We start from the raw sequence: 14931 nt of genomic DNA, 5'->3' as shown, positions 1-14931 counted from the left end.
CATGTTAAATACGCCTTTATTTTTCTTTCTAAGGTCTCGAAACAAGATCAATTGAGTACTAGTGAGATCATACGACACGATGTACATAGAGGATAATAAATGACCATTAGAATTTTCCTGTGTATCTTTGATAGTGTAAACTTAAATAATGTGAATGAAACTTACTTTAAATCAAAATGGAAAATAATAAAAATGTTGCAAGTTGTTAGATGTAGAAATAAATCGAGATTGTTCTAGTAAAAAACTAGCCATATATAACCATAGGTACTAATAATATTTTTACTTACCGAATTGTAAATATAAATACTTACATATGTTCATATCATGTATATAATAGTAGGTATACAATCAAATTGCGTGGTCGGTGGGTGGTGCAGTAGCGGTGCATGTGACAGCGCTTATGCACTTTTGTAGTGTATGTTCTGGTTAATGAACATTTTTTGTTTTCAATTAGATCAGATTTCTGTATTCCAGATGTAATAAAAAATAAAAAATGCTGTATGTCTCTGCCCAGTTTCTATTAATGCATCCAGCTTTTTCTAAATTGAAGTAGAGGTACCTATAATATATTTTTCTTATACTATAACTAGCGGTCTTCGTCTCCCCGGCTTCGCTCGGGTAAAACCATAATAGAAAAGTAGCCAATGTTACTTCTGAAGCAACTAATTTTTCAATGAATCCTATTATTTGAGCAGTACTCTCAGGCATTACCCCGCCGGGCATCGAACCCGTTAACTCGTTTTTAGAACGACGACCTTGCACACCGAGATTAAGCTTACAGATTCTATGTGTTTGCGGAACCGTGTAAACAAAACTTTACCAACATGTGACGTTCCACGAATAAATGCGCTTATTTGTTTTTTTTAATCTGAAGATTATAAGCTATTCAAATAAAAAAATCACTGCCACTACATAGTATAAAACACATACATATCTTTAAAATAAAAAGCCTTGAAAAGTTAAACCTTTGCACGGAAGTGAAAAGTTAGTTAAGAGCGGAAAACTCTGTGATTTTTCTAAAATCAAAATTCATGCAAAATTATTGTGTTTTTTGCGTTGTCATCTTATGCTACTATATAATTAAAATGTTGTAAAACTGACGACCTATATTCGTGTAATTAGTGTAGTATTGAAATGCATTTCAACTAAACTATTATGACGCAGCGAGTATGAAATACCTCAAACCAAAGTATTTGCCACCAATATTTTTTAAAAACTAATTTGATTTTTAACCCTTTCACGTTATAACGTTTGACAGACATGTGTCCTGCAAAGGGTTAACAAAGTTATAGTTCCAATATTAATGCCACATTTAGCACCTCCGCCCGCTAAGTAGATTAACAGTTCTACTTCTATTAAATTTATTATTCAAATAAACGCTTATAAAATACTTCAAAACGTATTATTGCCTTGTACATGTAAAAGGTGATGACCAGATCTAATCTACCAATGTTACATAGCACAAACAAAACGCTAGCTCGCCTAGGGATGACGCCATCGACAATTTTGGCGCTAAGTCTCTTCACTCATTTTTTGCGGGTATTACTTAGTTATAATAGCTTTTATTCATTTGTTACCGCCTACGTTATTATTTTAATATTCTGCAATGGTTATATCCTCCCGTTCGTTTTTCGCTTCATTTATATAAAGCTTGCGATAACACCTTTATTTGAATGCTTTGCTCATAAAAATCTAGCCAGCATACTTACCTCATAAAGAAATTAACATTTAGGTATGTTCGACATCAGAATATGTATAGTATTTCAAATCAATCACAAAAGAACAGTTATTTTTATTACCTTCTTTAATCTCATTTAATTCCAACTTCAGAACCATTTAAATCTCTGACAAAACACGCATGAAAAAACATTTATCGCGTCGATATTTCAATGCCCGCCATTTTCATGATACATTTACCGCCACAAATCTCTATCACATCTCCTATTTCCCTAACAATTTCCTGCGGCGTATTTCCCGCAGTTCTTGGCCTATTTTCCTTTCGAGTATAACTGGAATAACATTGTCTCCAGAGAAGAATATCTTGTTTTTGACGTCCCCTACAACTCATTCAAACTTGGCCCGTCATTTCATTGTTTGACTTGGCTATGTTTTTACGTTTTTGTCTTTGTGAAATTCGTATGTTTACATTTCACAAGGAGCTTAACCGATTGCTCTGGTATATAAATGTAAGCTATATTCCTCGGAAGTGAAAATGTGAAATACAATTTTGGAATTTAATTCCGTCACACATTCATTAATTTTACATTTAAAATTCACTAATTTTATAAATAATATGGTAGTAATTATTAATATCAGCTTTTCGGTATTGCTTTATCAGTATTTTGGTAGCTTTGTCGAATATGTAATACTTTGTATGTCCATATTTAAATTACTTTGAAACTAGCTCAATCTGTGTTATTTGTTAAATAAAATCTATTCTTAATTTACTTACTAGTACTTGCATTCTTAGTACTCTGTCGTTTACATTTACCAAATAAGTTGTTAACGCAAAAGCCCTTTTGAACACAGAATCCGTGACCCATTGGCCTATACATATGCAGTAGAGTTCACGGCACACCGTTATTTTTATGATAATTTATTGAGATGATAACAGACTCTGAGGATGGTTTAACGACCTCTTACAGAGCTTCTGCATGAGACCACTCTTTAGATGCACACGTGGTGTAATAATATATTATCTCTCTAACAGAGCCCATACAAATAGGTTGAGTTATAACCACGGCTGCTTAACCAATCTGCTTATTCACAAGTTATTTAATTGATATTAATTGTTAGTTGGTTGGTTATTAAATATGACAGTATGTTAAACTTTTAATTAGGATCTTACTTTGTTAAGAGAGGACATTTTCAATTAACTCTAAAGCTGGACTGGACAAATGCTGAATAATTTGTGAAAAGTTACTCGATGATTATCCGCGAAACTATTCGACGGATCATAATGAAATTTTGCACACTGTTTGCAAATTCATTCATCAACATTTGTCCAACTTGAAAGGTAGGATAGTTTTTATCTCCACATTCCCATGGTAATGGATCTCCGGAGAGCATGAATGGATTAAATTTTATAAACATAATGTTATTACATCAGTTAGTTATTAAATTAAACGTTTTCGCTTACAAAAATATTCAGCTCGACTCAGCATATTAATGATCTCCACTCTCCACTTGATGAATGCGGTATTCTATTCACCACGGCAGCACTGGACATTTGCCAATACACTGTACAGACTGCAATGCACCGAGTATTCCGGCGACTGAGCCCGCACAATCTCATCCCGCGAGACATGTTGTACAGTAATTATTTAATTTTATGTTTCTTCCTTTGTCGGCTGTTTCCACTGTCAAGACATTTTTTTAACAGATTTCCAATCATTGCTAGAGAAAGGTCTCCCCAACTTTTTTCAAGCCGTTCTATTCGATGCCAAATCCATTCCTTTCCATTCCTTTTTAAAGTTTCGCAGATACAGATACAGTTAAAAGACATAAAAATTATGATTTCGGTTGAAAAACTTTTCTTTTAATAGTATGTCGTTGACTTAGTCGACTGACAGAAAATTAAAAATGATTGTTTTCCGTCAACTCGTCCCACACTCGCTACTAGATTTACGGGATCAGTCGACGGAATACTCACTTCGAGACACCGGAACAGCTCCCTCGGTCGGTTGTAATGCTGTTTTTTATGTAAATAAAAAACGAGCTAGTTAAATTCTGTTTACGGAGAATTTTTTGTTTGCTTTCCAGTGGGTATTTTGGGCATCAGCATTACATGTTTATCGTCTCATGTTAGCCTCGTAAATAGATGCCTCGAAACGTTGCATGCTTAACTGTTGTTTAACTCTATACATTTTACTTGTCTTTCAATTTCAATACTTCAATATTTTATTTTCAGTTGCACAAGACACTAATTGATTAAGATTTGCACAAATTCTTTTTAAAATTGTATGGCCCATGAGTTGTTGCTATGTCATTTATTGTCTGTTTGCATTTATAGTTATGACTCGTAAAGTTACATTATTTAATCGAGCTGTATGTAAACTGGGTGTTAGAAGTAATTAAATAATAAGGTAACTTTATAGTTTTCCCATTTATATGCACGGTATTAATGTTGATTCCATTTTGTTCTACCACTTACTATACTAATGGCTCCAAAAATTACTGATAAAAATACTCCCATTGGACGAACTAAAAAGTTGTTCCGATTAATTTGAAAAATTGTAGATCTGTTTCGTTTGATCGGAGTGGAAATCCTAATTTCTTACATTCCTATCTATCTGATCTGAGGTAAAACATTGTTAATTTTATTTTCCATTTCTGAATGTCTAAAGTTCAACTTATTTAAAGGTTTCATCGAAGCTGAAGGTGAATTTCTCAGACACACCAAACAAGTTGGGAACCTTGAATTATTTTCAATTTGTTTTTTTTTCTCACGTTTGTATAAAACAAATACTTATCTTACAAAGTTGATTGAGATTAATGATGATGATCATGATTAATCACAATCAACTTTTGTTTCAATCACCAAAGTTCTCATATCAAAATATTGTCAGCATAATGGTATTCACTTGTCCAAACCTTCAAATCGTCGTGTCATGATTACTACCACTGAGACCAACTGTTGAATCAAGTCCACTAATTCCATTGTCATACATATCTTTCAATATTGTCATGTTCATGATCTTTTTAATGTGACCTTTGTTTATTTGTAGCCTTATATTATTAGCTTACATGACAGTGTCACGGCTCACAGCGCGGCGCCAGCTCGTCGCTCCACGCAGTGTTGCCAGCATCGCTAGCGTTGCGAAAACTTGCCCCTTCACAATATAGGTTATTGTTACGCGACCTTTCACGTTGAGCCTCCTGGGAGGATTTATATCGCAGGCCGTCAATGGTAACAAAAGCACGAAGAGCTGTCGCCCCGAAATAAGATTTATTAGGTCATTTGCTTTCTATCTGATGTCTGCTTAATAGATTGCCAGACCTTTGACAGCTTGTATAAATTTTTGCGATTTATTTAGAATAGATTTTGCGTGTCTAGATTCTGTTTGCCTATTTATTAATTTCTATAAAGTGAATATATAGAATAGTAATTGGGGTAATATCTCTGAAAAATATAGCTTCTGTTCTATTATTCTGATTTATGTACATTTGATTAGAAATCAATGATAGAACACCACTCAGCGATGAAATCTTTACCACCCAGTGCCACTTTCCCGGATGTAGATAGGACCGGCGATTCACGCCTTAACACGTCCATTATACCCGTCCTCGTAACAGCCGATCACGGTGATCGCGCTGACGTAACTCTAACGAGGTTAGGTGACTAGAAGTAATTTGCACAAAATAAAACCTACGTTGTCCAAAATTACATTATTGCAATGCCTCTAATGGCTCGACACTTCTGGCGCGTCTAATAGCGGTCATTTACTCATTTTGCAGAAATTTGGAGGATCTTAACATCCTAAAACACATTTACGTAACAAACGATTGCAGACAGCATAAAAAATCATTTTACATTCGATCGCCATGCAGATGGCGTCCCAGTACTATGCAAAATAAAGGTGCAACGAACTCGAGGAAGAGTCCTTGTCGTAATTGATTCTCTAGTGCCTTATTTGGGTGGTCGGAAAGTGAATCATCTTATAGAAATTCTATTTTAAGGTATCGAAGCCATTAAAACAGGCGTTCTCGTAATACTCGCCTATAAATTGAATGAGGTAATGCTAATGTAATATAGAACAATCTAGATACGGTAAATAAGTATGGAAGAACCGGAAAAGTGTAGTTTGCCGGAAATGACAACACAATAATATAGAAAAATAATTAAATATATAACAGCAATAAGGAAATTCACAGCAAGATAAATTTGCAAGAGTGATTAATATTTCATGCAATTTTTAAACAGCAAATTCAATTGATGTTACAAATGAAGTTCAAACATGTCTAGAAACACATGTTCGTGACGGTTGGACGTTTTGAGCTGATTTCGACTTGAACACGTGTGTGTGTGTGTGTGTCTTCAACACGTGCTCTTGCACCATCTGCCAGATACCTAATTGGGTTTTTTTCTCATCATTTTATCGTCTTTAGCGACAAGGAGTGCGAATGTATCTTCTTCTTGTCAATGAACTTGACCAATATAATTTCATTATTTTTAAAAGTAAATAATTATCCCCATATTATTTATTCTGTATTTGAATTAGTTGTCTGTAAATTGTGTTGACGTTTGGTTGTTATTTGAGAAAGTTTTTCTAAGATTTACAATTTCAACTCCTACTCGAGAAAATTTTTAAGTACTTATAAATATTTTTTTTTTCATAAAAACTGTGTTGAAATTTCCTCATAATTTTGGATCAAATATGAAACAAGTAAATTATAAACCTCGTTGAAATAAGAGTAGATTTGCTTGTATGGGGTCAACTGATGAAGTTTTGAAGCATATAATGTGTGTGCTAGTTAATAAATTCATTCATTCACAAGTACTTTTGACCATATTTGAAGAAACTATATAAGTATAACGTTTTCAGTCACACTAATTTCCTGTAGTATTGCGCAAAGGCAACTTGAATGCCGTAATATTGAATTTAGTCCTGTAATTAACGCGATTATTATCGCCAATTAAAATGCTAACAGTAACAACACTGTACCAATTCTCTTTTGTTTCACTCCGCCGGTTTATTCAATTCAATATCGTAGATGTGTCGCCCCGGCTTCACTTGGGTAAAACCATATTAAATTACACACCTAAATCTTCCTCAGGAATCACTACCTGTTTTGAAAACCGTACAAACGTCTCATAGTTTTTGAGTTTAACGCGTTCATAGAAACAGACAAACTCGACACGGTCTGCTTTATATAAAAATGTAAGTAAAGATTTAGTTTAGTTTTTATTGCTCTCTACTTTGTACGTTGTTTGTTTATATACATATGTAATATTTTTTTTGTTTCGCAAATCTATTATTAGTAATGTGTATTATTGTGGAATTATCCACAATAATACACATTACTTATTTCAAACTAGCATAATAGATTGGATAATTGATATTACCTTCACGAAAACGATGTGTTGAACTCCTAACTTTGTTCACGTGTGGTCTGCAGGCAGCTCCGGAAGCCGCTTATTTACCAAGCCTTGCCTGCTCGGTAGACGACTATCATTGTGTTTATGTACTGACAACAGAACACCAACCTTCCCAATTCATTACAAACTCGCTGCTATTACCGTCTTATAAAGGTCCATTCGGGTTAACTTGACATGTAGTTGCTTCCACACCGGCCATCAGCCGACCGTCAGCGTGACAACGTTCATTATCCTATTAGGAATCATCTTCGTGCAGCTGTTTGATCTATAACACCTTTGATGGCTATGTTCTATTTTAAGCATTTACTTTACCTGCGTTAACTTAGTCTTGGAAACGTTATTTTTAGTCAGTTTCTTGGGTCCTTTGCAACAAATCTGCGAAATTAATTTGCTATTTGATTGATCTCTCAGTTAAGAAATGAGAAGGTATTTAGATAAATGCCTACCTGGAAGTACTTTATCGCTGAGATTGATGTTTAACAAATGTATATTTTCATCATTAAAGTTGTCTCTACGCGGCTTCAGAAGCCACCCATATGTGAATATCTCAATATGTACGAGGAAATGTTTCAAAATCGACATTCGAAGTCTAATCTAAACCGCCGAAATGAAATATCGGCCACCAAGCTCGCGTATCCGACGGCGGACACATAATATTCATATTTTATTAGTTCCCGTCTGTGCTTGCTTCAGTAAAAGCTTCCACAAACGCAAGCCCACGTATAATCTAGCCATTTGTTTCTGTCTTAGGTATTTCTTGTAACAAATCCTTATATATTCAAAGGGATTTAGTTGTAAAAGATCCGGTAATTTGTCATACGCGTTAATGTAAGTTAGTTTATAGACTAGCGTGGTTTGCCTGCATTCCAGGGTAACTAAACACGCGGAGAGGGGGATATTATTAGATATTATGTTACATTCTCAAAACATCTCATCCCTTTACATTGTAATATTTTGGATCTTGCTATAGCTATTGTAGAACATTCTGATGAATAGAGAAATTTTAATAGCGCTCTTTTTCATCCACCCTACAATTTCTAAGAAATCAGAAGTGTCTACTCCGGGTTGTTTAGCTAGATTTCAATATGACTATCGCTACAAAATTTATATTTATGTCAATCTCTGCCTGGTCAATTTCTGTGTCTCTCAGGCTTTCAATCGGATTTCAATGCAGTGCATTGCTGGATAGAAAATAAAATAAAATAAATTTAATTTTGTCATTGTACTGCACCCTTTCCATAATATATAATCTATGGTTGGCCACTCCCACTACTCAACTTCCCACAAGCACAAAGTTCGAGTTGTACACAAACGGGCAATCGTGCTAAATGTATATTGTCTTTTCGTTTCATCAAAGTAATGCAAGTACTAATCCAATTGCATACATTAGTTACACAGTTGTAAAAACCTCGTTAATAAAAAAAAAAACTCTTTCCCATTGTTTCTCTGTAGGTACAACATTGCACGGGTTTCTTTGCGTAAATTGCTATCGGTGGGGAAAATACTCAACTTGCCATGAGGCTCACAAAGAGTTAGCGTAGTAATCGGATTATTTACACCCGCATTTTCCCTGTTACATTTTTCATTCTATACAAGGACAGGTATATAATCAAAGACAAGGGCTTAGAAATTGCTATTCTTCTGTTTATCAGATACAATAAAGTATTGTCTCTATTGATATAATTCATTCGATTGTTCTTCGTGAAAATGAAATTAATATTTAAGTAAAGCATTATTCTTCATACTCAAGTGGATGCGCAATATGAGCTTAAAATTGGACGATGTTTTCTGAAGAAATTTCGCAATTTCTCACGTCAATGGATGGTGGTTTAACAAACTTATGCACCCGCGTCGAATCCGATACCCGTGTAGCAGCGGTTCCGCGTCATGAACATACATGCAGATCTGGTTGCAGGGCCAATGGCGTGGCCAGGTCGATGCAGTGACACGGATGCAGTCTCATTGGAGCTGGTCCGTTTGTATACCTGTCCAGTCGACTGCATGTCATGTTCTTTCCTTGGATCTTTATGCGACGGTAACAGCGACTAGTTTGCAATGAATTTAGATCGGTTGTCGACTGCACGTTATTAGTGCTCGTTAGAACGAGTTGTCGAAGTCACGCTTGCACGCGCTGTGATTCATAGTTGGTTCGACTTGACTAATAGGTACGGCTGCTTACTTATACCACTAATTAATCAAACCCAAGCGGAAGAAACTGTTATATATGCGTCTAACTTGTCAACGATTAAGTAATTCTGTCAAGTCACATAAAACGTGACAATAAATATCACGTAAAGTCATGCGATTTAATTGTATTGTATAGTCTGTTTGTAAATGGAAGATTGGTGTAATCTTCAAATCCAAAAAATCATCGTACTTTTTCAGGGACTAGATATTTTCAAAATGCGCAGACAGAACATTCCGTTGACACAGATGTTCATCATTATGTAAAGTCGTAACTAATTATCTCAGTGTGTTCTGCAATAACTTTTGACTAGCACAACGGATCAAACGTTACTTATCTATGTTTGTATTCAATATTGGGTCTCGAAAGTCCAAACCAATAGTGTTGAAAAACTTCAATAGTTCACAAATGGTAATGTAAAGGCGCGTGTTTTAAAAGGTATGTGCTTTGACCATATTCCCCCGATTTCACGCACTCCTTGCAGGGACGGTCTCGAGTAAGCTACCATATACAGCCACGGTCTCACAACTCCACGTTGGGTTTCAAAGAACATGTACCATATGGCTGTTCAACCGGTCAAGGCCGAATCGGCCATTCTGGGTCGCCCCTTAAGATGTTTGATAGAGAATTCTCTCAGCAATTTCATGCTGACCTAAATTACGTCCGCAAACGCATCTCTCGCAGATTACGTCCTCTATCTTTAAGGTCATCGATACTTATTATCTGGATAATACTGAGTGCACTCAAGCCTTTGTGGTAATGATTGGAAAGGGTTTTGATTTGTAGGCAGCTGCTTGTTTTTACAGCCGGCGGTCCATTTCCCCATCATTACATAGATCGATAAGTACTCTTCGCTGCACGGATTCTAATCCAATCAGTCTGCTGATGCATGGGGCGTGCAACTCGTAATAGGAAAATCAAATATAATACGCACTTCTGTCTGGACAGGATATTGAAAACTGAGGAATCGATAGGCCTATCAAATTGACAGACCTTAGTTATCAAATTGCTCTAAATATTAAGAACTGAATTGATTCTGATGTAATACATGAAATAGTCTAAACATGCGTATTTCACAAATACGTATTCGTACCTCCATTTGTTATTTTGATGCCGTGTAATCTCGCTCTAGGGCCTAACGAACCAGAGAATGATGTAACGACCGGTATGTAATATGCAAATAGAGTTTTAGCGGCAAATCTCCAGCAATAACTGATTGAAATGCGTCTTGGAGACTGCACCAGATCTCATTGCAAGCAATATGGCGGTAGTCAACCAAGACGGATTGCCAATTTGCCGATGATTACAGGGTCGATTGGATCCGATTGAGTTTTATTTCAATGATCACGCTAATACTTCTATAAGGATTTCAAAAACGTCAATCAGTAGTTATCTATAAACAGGGTTTAAATTTTATGAATATTACAAGGGCTCAAACTATTTCTTGAAACATTGAAAAAATACGAAACCTCTAATTTCCAAGTACTTATAAGTTTTAATTTATTTTATTCATCGACTTCACAATACAGCTGCAGCACTTTGATAACCAAGTGCGCGGCGTGCAGAATATAACCTTGCCATGTGAAGGCGACAGGACACTTGTATGAAATCCGTAATCGTGCTATGTGTATGTGAATCGCCTGCTTGTTAGCTGCACATGGTGCTCCCTCGGTCGCCGCCATCGCGCCGGCTATTTTATTTGGTAGTTTAGCTCGCACCCGACTCCGATACTGACGTGTCGACGCTGCTAGAGCCCTGCCTCAAGTTATTCACAGTGCACTTAATAAAGTTGTGTACTTGGTGAAACTCAGTGAACTCATAAGTGTTATTGACGTTACAATAAATCTTGCTCTTGGAAAATCAGGTAATGAAAAGGGTGATGCTTTTTCTAAATTAGCCCTTAATTCATATTAAACTTTTGCAATAAACGAATAAATAAAGTCGCAAATTGCAATAAATATATAATGTGATGAAATAGCATTTTGATTATTATTAAAATGGTTCTGATGGCATTGGTTATTGGTTTTAGTTCAAGAGTTAAACACGAAAAGATCTGATTCATAGTTCAAAAACAATTTCCGGATTAAACATTTTCTAGTTCAATTTTGCGGCATTTTGGTGTTCGTCTATGTTATTTAAACTTTCCTCTTGAATCACTCTATCTATTAAAAAAACACACACATCAAAATTGCGTAGTTTTAAAGATCATACATAGGGACATAGGGACCTACAGCGGGAACCGACTTTGTTTTATAAAAGTAATGATAATGAAGCTATGTATTATGTGTCTCCATATTGATAAATTGTCCTTATCCAGAATATATCTATCAATTTTGCTCTACAATTATCTGTTCGACATCCATATTGAATATTGATAAAGGATAACGATAAAATGATGAAAATTGCTGCATGTGTCGTATATTGCGATTTTGAACACAAAATTCTTTATAAAAAAATAATCACATGAGTTTTGTTGTGTTAATTTCAATAGCAAGTATAATCTAGCCTAAGCAAATTTTTATATGGGGGTCCTACAGAGCACACCAATCAATGGTGACTTGTAATTTAACATTCCCACCTCGTGTACGTATAAAAATCGAGGGTGCCAATGTGGGGGAATTTTATTGGTATAATAAAACTGTTGGCCCAGACAACACAGTTCTCTTCACAAATATCTGGCCGTCATCGGTGATTTATATGCCTTTAAAATTGTTTTAATCCTCGCATCCACAGAGTAACCTAAAACGGATGTTAAAGATAATGATTTATCACCGCAAAGCTGGTTGCGGTGGTTTTCGAAACAATATCACCATTAGAAAGGTTGAAGGTTAGTCCATCAAGGAAATTGTTTTATTATAATGTCCTATAACGGCGTCATAACGTTGATTCTAGAAATAATGTCATTGGGGTCGTTAAAATGGCACGGTCCGTGTTCTGGGGCAGGGGTGCGGTGGCCGGGCAGACCATGTTAGCGATTTTGCATAATATAATTACTTTGGTTTGATTAATGAAAATATCTTCTAGATCAGAAAATTCGAGCTTTACATGCCTTTGATTTTTAATGTTAATACGAAAATTATGGTAATATCTACATAATTTGCTCCTCTCGGTCCTTCATTGTTTGAGGTTTGCTTTATGTCAAGAAGTGTTTTCTTGGGAATAAATTTGTTATTTTTGGCTGCTTCATCACAATCGCAATAAATGTTCTGTTAATACGGAGCATGTCCGTCGCGCCCTTCGTTTCCGGTCCCTCCCTGTCTGTTCCGTTAATGACTGTAAAAGGGTTGCTACAAAAGGTTTATTGTTGGTATCGTAAGGTGTATTGTTGTCGCCAATAAAATGTTACCATCCACATCCACCTGTCAATAGGACAGGTTTTATTTCATTATAGTCTGCGCATCGACATCTTCATTTGATATATTAATGAAAAGACCGGAAAATTGTGCTTGCATAACAAAACTTTACTTAAATTTATTTTCTATGTCTGTTTATTCTTTTTAAAATACATTTCTATCGTAAAATTGCAAATTCCAAATTCTCCATTGCTTTAAACTATATTTATACCAATAGATTTTCTTGAAATTTTATAAGTTAACATCTTGCCAAAATCTTCCGAGTCAATAAATTTTCCTTAAATTTTATAAGTCACCATCTTACTGGTCAAAAATAGGACAAGATTGTAAATATCCGCCAAATCCCTGGATTTAATATTTATTGCCGAAGGCGAGCAAAACGACCGATAGGCCAGACCACAAACTTTTAATACAGGGGATAGATAATTTCCGCCAGTATTGAATTTGTACCATGTGCGTTTAAGTCTTGTCTGCAACAAACAAGTAAACCTTGTTAACACAGAGCTCATCAGTTCATCGCTGAAATTTTTTATTGGACACGTTCCTTAGTCCGTGAGCCTGTGTCCAATTTGTCGGCAGGCCGGGTCCGATGGGACGCGGCACGAGCGTGTCCGGAGTCCTGTTATATCCGCCGTGATATTACTCCATTATGCCAGGTTGACGACCTAATGACATCATAGACCAAACATCGATTAGTAGAAATCAAATGTTTATTCAGGTATTAGACCTTCACTGTGACTTTTCTATGTCAAAGTAGAATTCGTAAATATTTATTTTCCAATAGAGCGTTTCTACATTTGCCATCGACATGTAGAAGAAGAAGAATAGGATTGGAGCTATTTTATAAATGAATAGATGAAGTGTATCTTTGCCTTCTCTCCCTGTCAGTTATGGAAAAATCGGAGGTTGGCAATGCAATTTTCTCCCTACTCTAGAGTCTAGACTAGACGTTACATAATGTCCACACAAAGCAGCTTGTAAGTTTGGGCGAGGAGTATTAGGGATGGTATTTGCTTCCCATCTAGAAATACATTCACGTTTTCTGCTTTTTGCTATCACGTTGAATGTACGATAGCATCTCGCGTTTTGTTGCAATCACTTCTTCTAAGCAATTAAAAAGCAATAAACGAACAGGTTCATGTTTACTTAGCGCACAGTCTGGCGATCAATGTGTGCAAAATAGTTCAGAAACATGCTCTTAAATATGTCCGGTTGCAGTGCAGACCAGAACTACGACCTTGCACTGGCTGTTTACATTAGTCGGTTAACTTTTGTAACCTTAAGGGTTTTGTGCTAAATAAAGGTAACCTTAAGTGTATAAACAGATGACGAAAGACATGTGTCTTATTTTGCTAAATGAAAATATTATGCTTTGGTATAAATAAATTGACCATACTGACATTTTCTTAAACGTCATAGGATTATATGTAAATTGGGTTTCAGAATAGTTGAACACGGCTATAATTGATTCAAACATCTTATCTTTTTATTATGGTCTTACATACATTTAGTCTTGAAGCTGACTTAAATTACAGTTTATTTTATAAAGTTACGTTTATATGTCCATTTGCAGAATACAAAGTGTCTCTTTACATTTGTACGAGCCCAGTACGGCCATAGGTAAAGCTATAACTTTTTTTACTTGCTTTGTAGTTATCCAGCGAATCTAAATTAGGCTATTGCGTCACTGCCAGATAAATCTCCACCAAATAACTAGTTTTTGCTAGGTTATGTTTTTTGTGCACTTGAAAATAATTGCGGACGATATCGTATGGAACTGGAGCGCATTTATGTTGTTGTAGCTATTTTGTTCGGGTTAAAAATCCTCAAATAGATAATCCATCATGTTTGCATTTCAATCTGTCATCAGATTGATGTTAATGCTTAGATAAGACATTGCATTAAATATGAAAAAAAAAAACACGCACTCGCTCTTGGCCAGTTTTTTGCTCTCTCTAGTCTTCATGCATTTTTCTAAATACTGCATTTTTAATGAATAGCCAATGATGACATAAACCATTGAGCATTAAAATTTGTATCATTTATTTGTATACCGTACAGTGACGAAATGTCTTTGGAAATCCATTGTTGTATTTATCGTATCTTAGGTACTCGCTATTGTCAACTACTAAAACATTGCACAATCTATGATATGGTTCTATTACTCATACGATAAGTACGATTCAAGAGATTTACTTTCAACTCTTATGGCAAAGTTTTCTGTTTATTTAGCAATCAGCTAAGTTTAGTATCGAAAGTGAACAGACCATAAATTGCCCATAAAAATAACAACA

At 35.5% G+C, this 14931-nt stretch overlaps 1 protein-coding gene across 7 annotated transcripts in view; it reads left to right on the top strand.

Annotated features, from left to right (window-relative positions):
• corn (cornetto) overlaps positions 1-14931 on the top strand; it is a 44274-nt gene that overhangs the window by 13807 nt on the left and 15536 nt on the right. Inside the window, exon 1 of one of the 7 annotated variants that reach the window (XM_053769679.2) lies at positions 10984-11148. The exons of the other annotated variants lie outside the window; for them this stretch is intronic. The gene's annotated coding sequence lies outside the window, so the exon portion shown is untranslated. Of the gene's footprint in view, positions 1-10983; positions 11149-14931 lie in introns of those variants that run through there. 7 annotated transcript variants of the gene reach the window in all.

The sequence above is a fragment of the Plodia interpunctella genome, chromosome 3, assembly GCF_027563975.2.
Source record: "Plodia interpunctella isolate USDA-ARS_2022_Savannah chromosome 3, ilPloInte3.2, whole genome shotgun sequence".
NCBI classification, from domain to species: domain Eukaryota; kingdom Metazoa; phylum Arthropoda; class Insecta; order Lepidoptera; family Pyralidae; genus Plodia; species Plodia interpunctella.
This window is presented reverse-complemented; position numbering and strand designations above follow the sequence as displayed.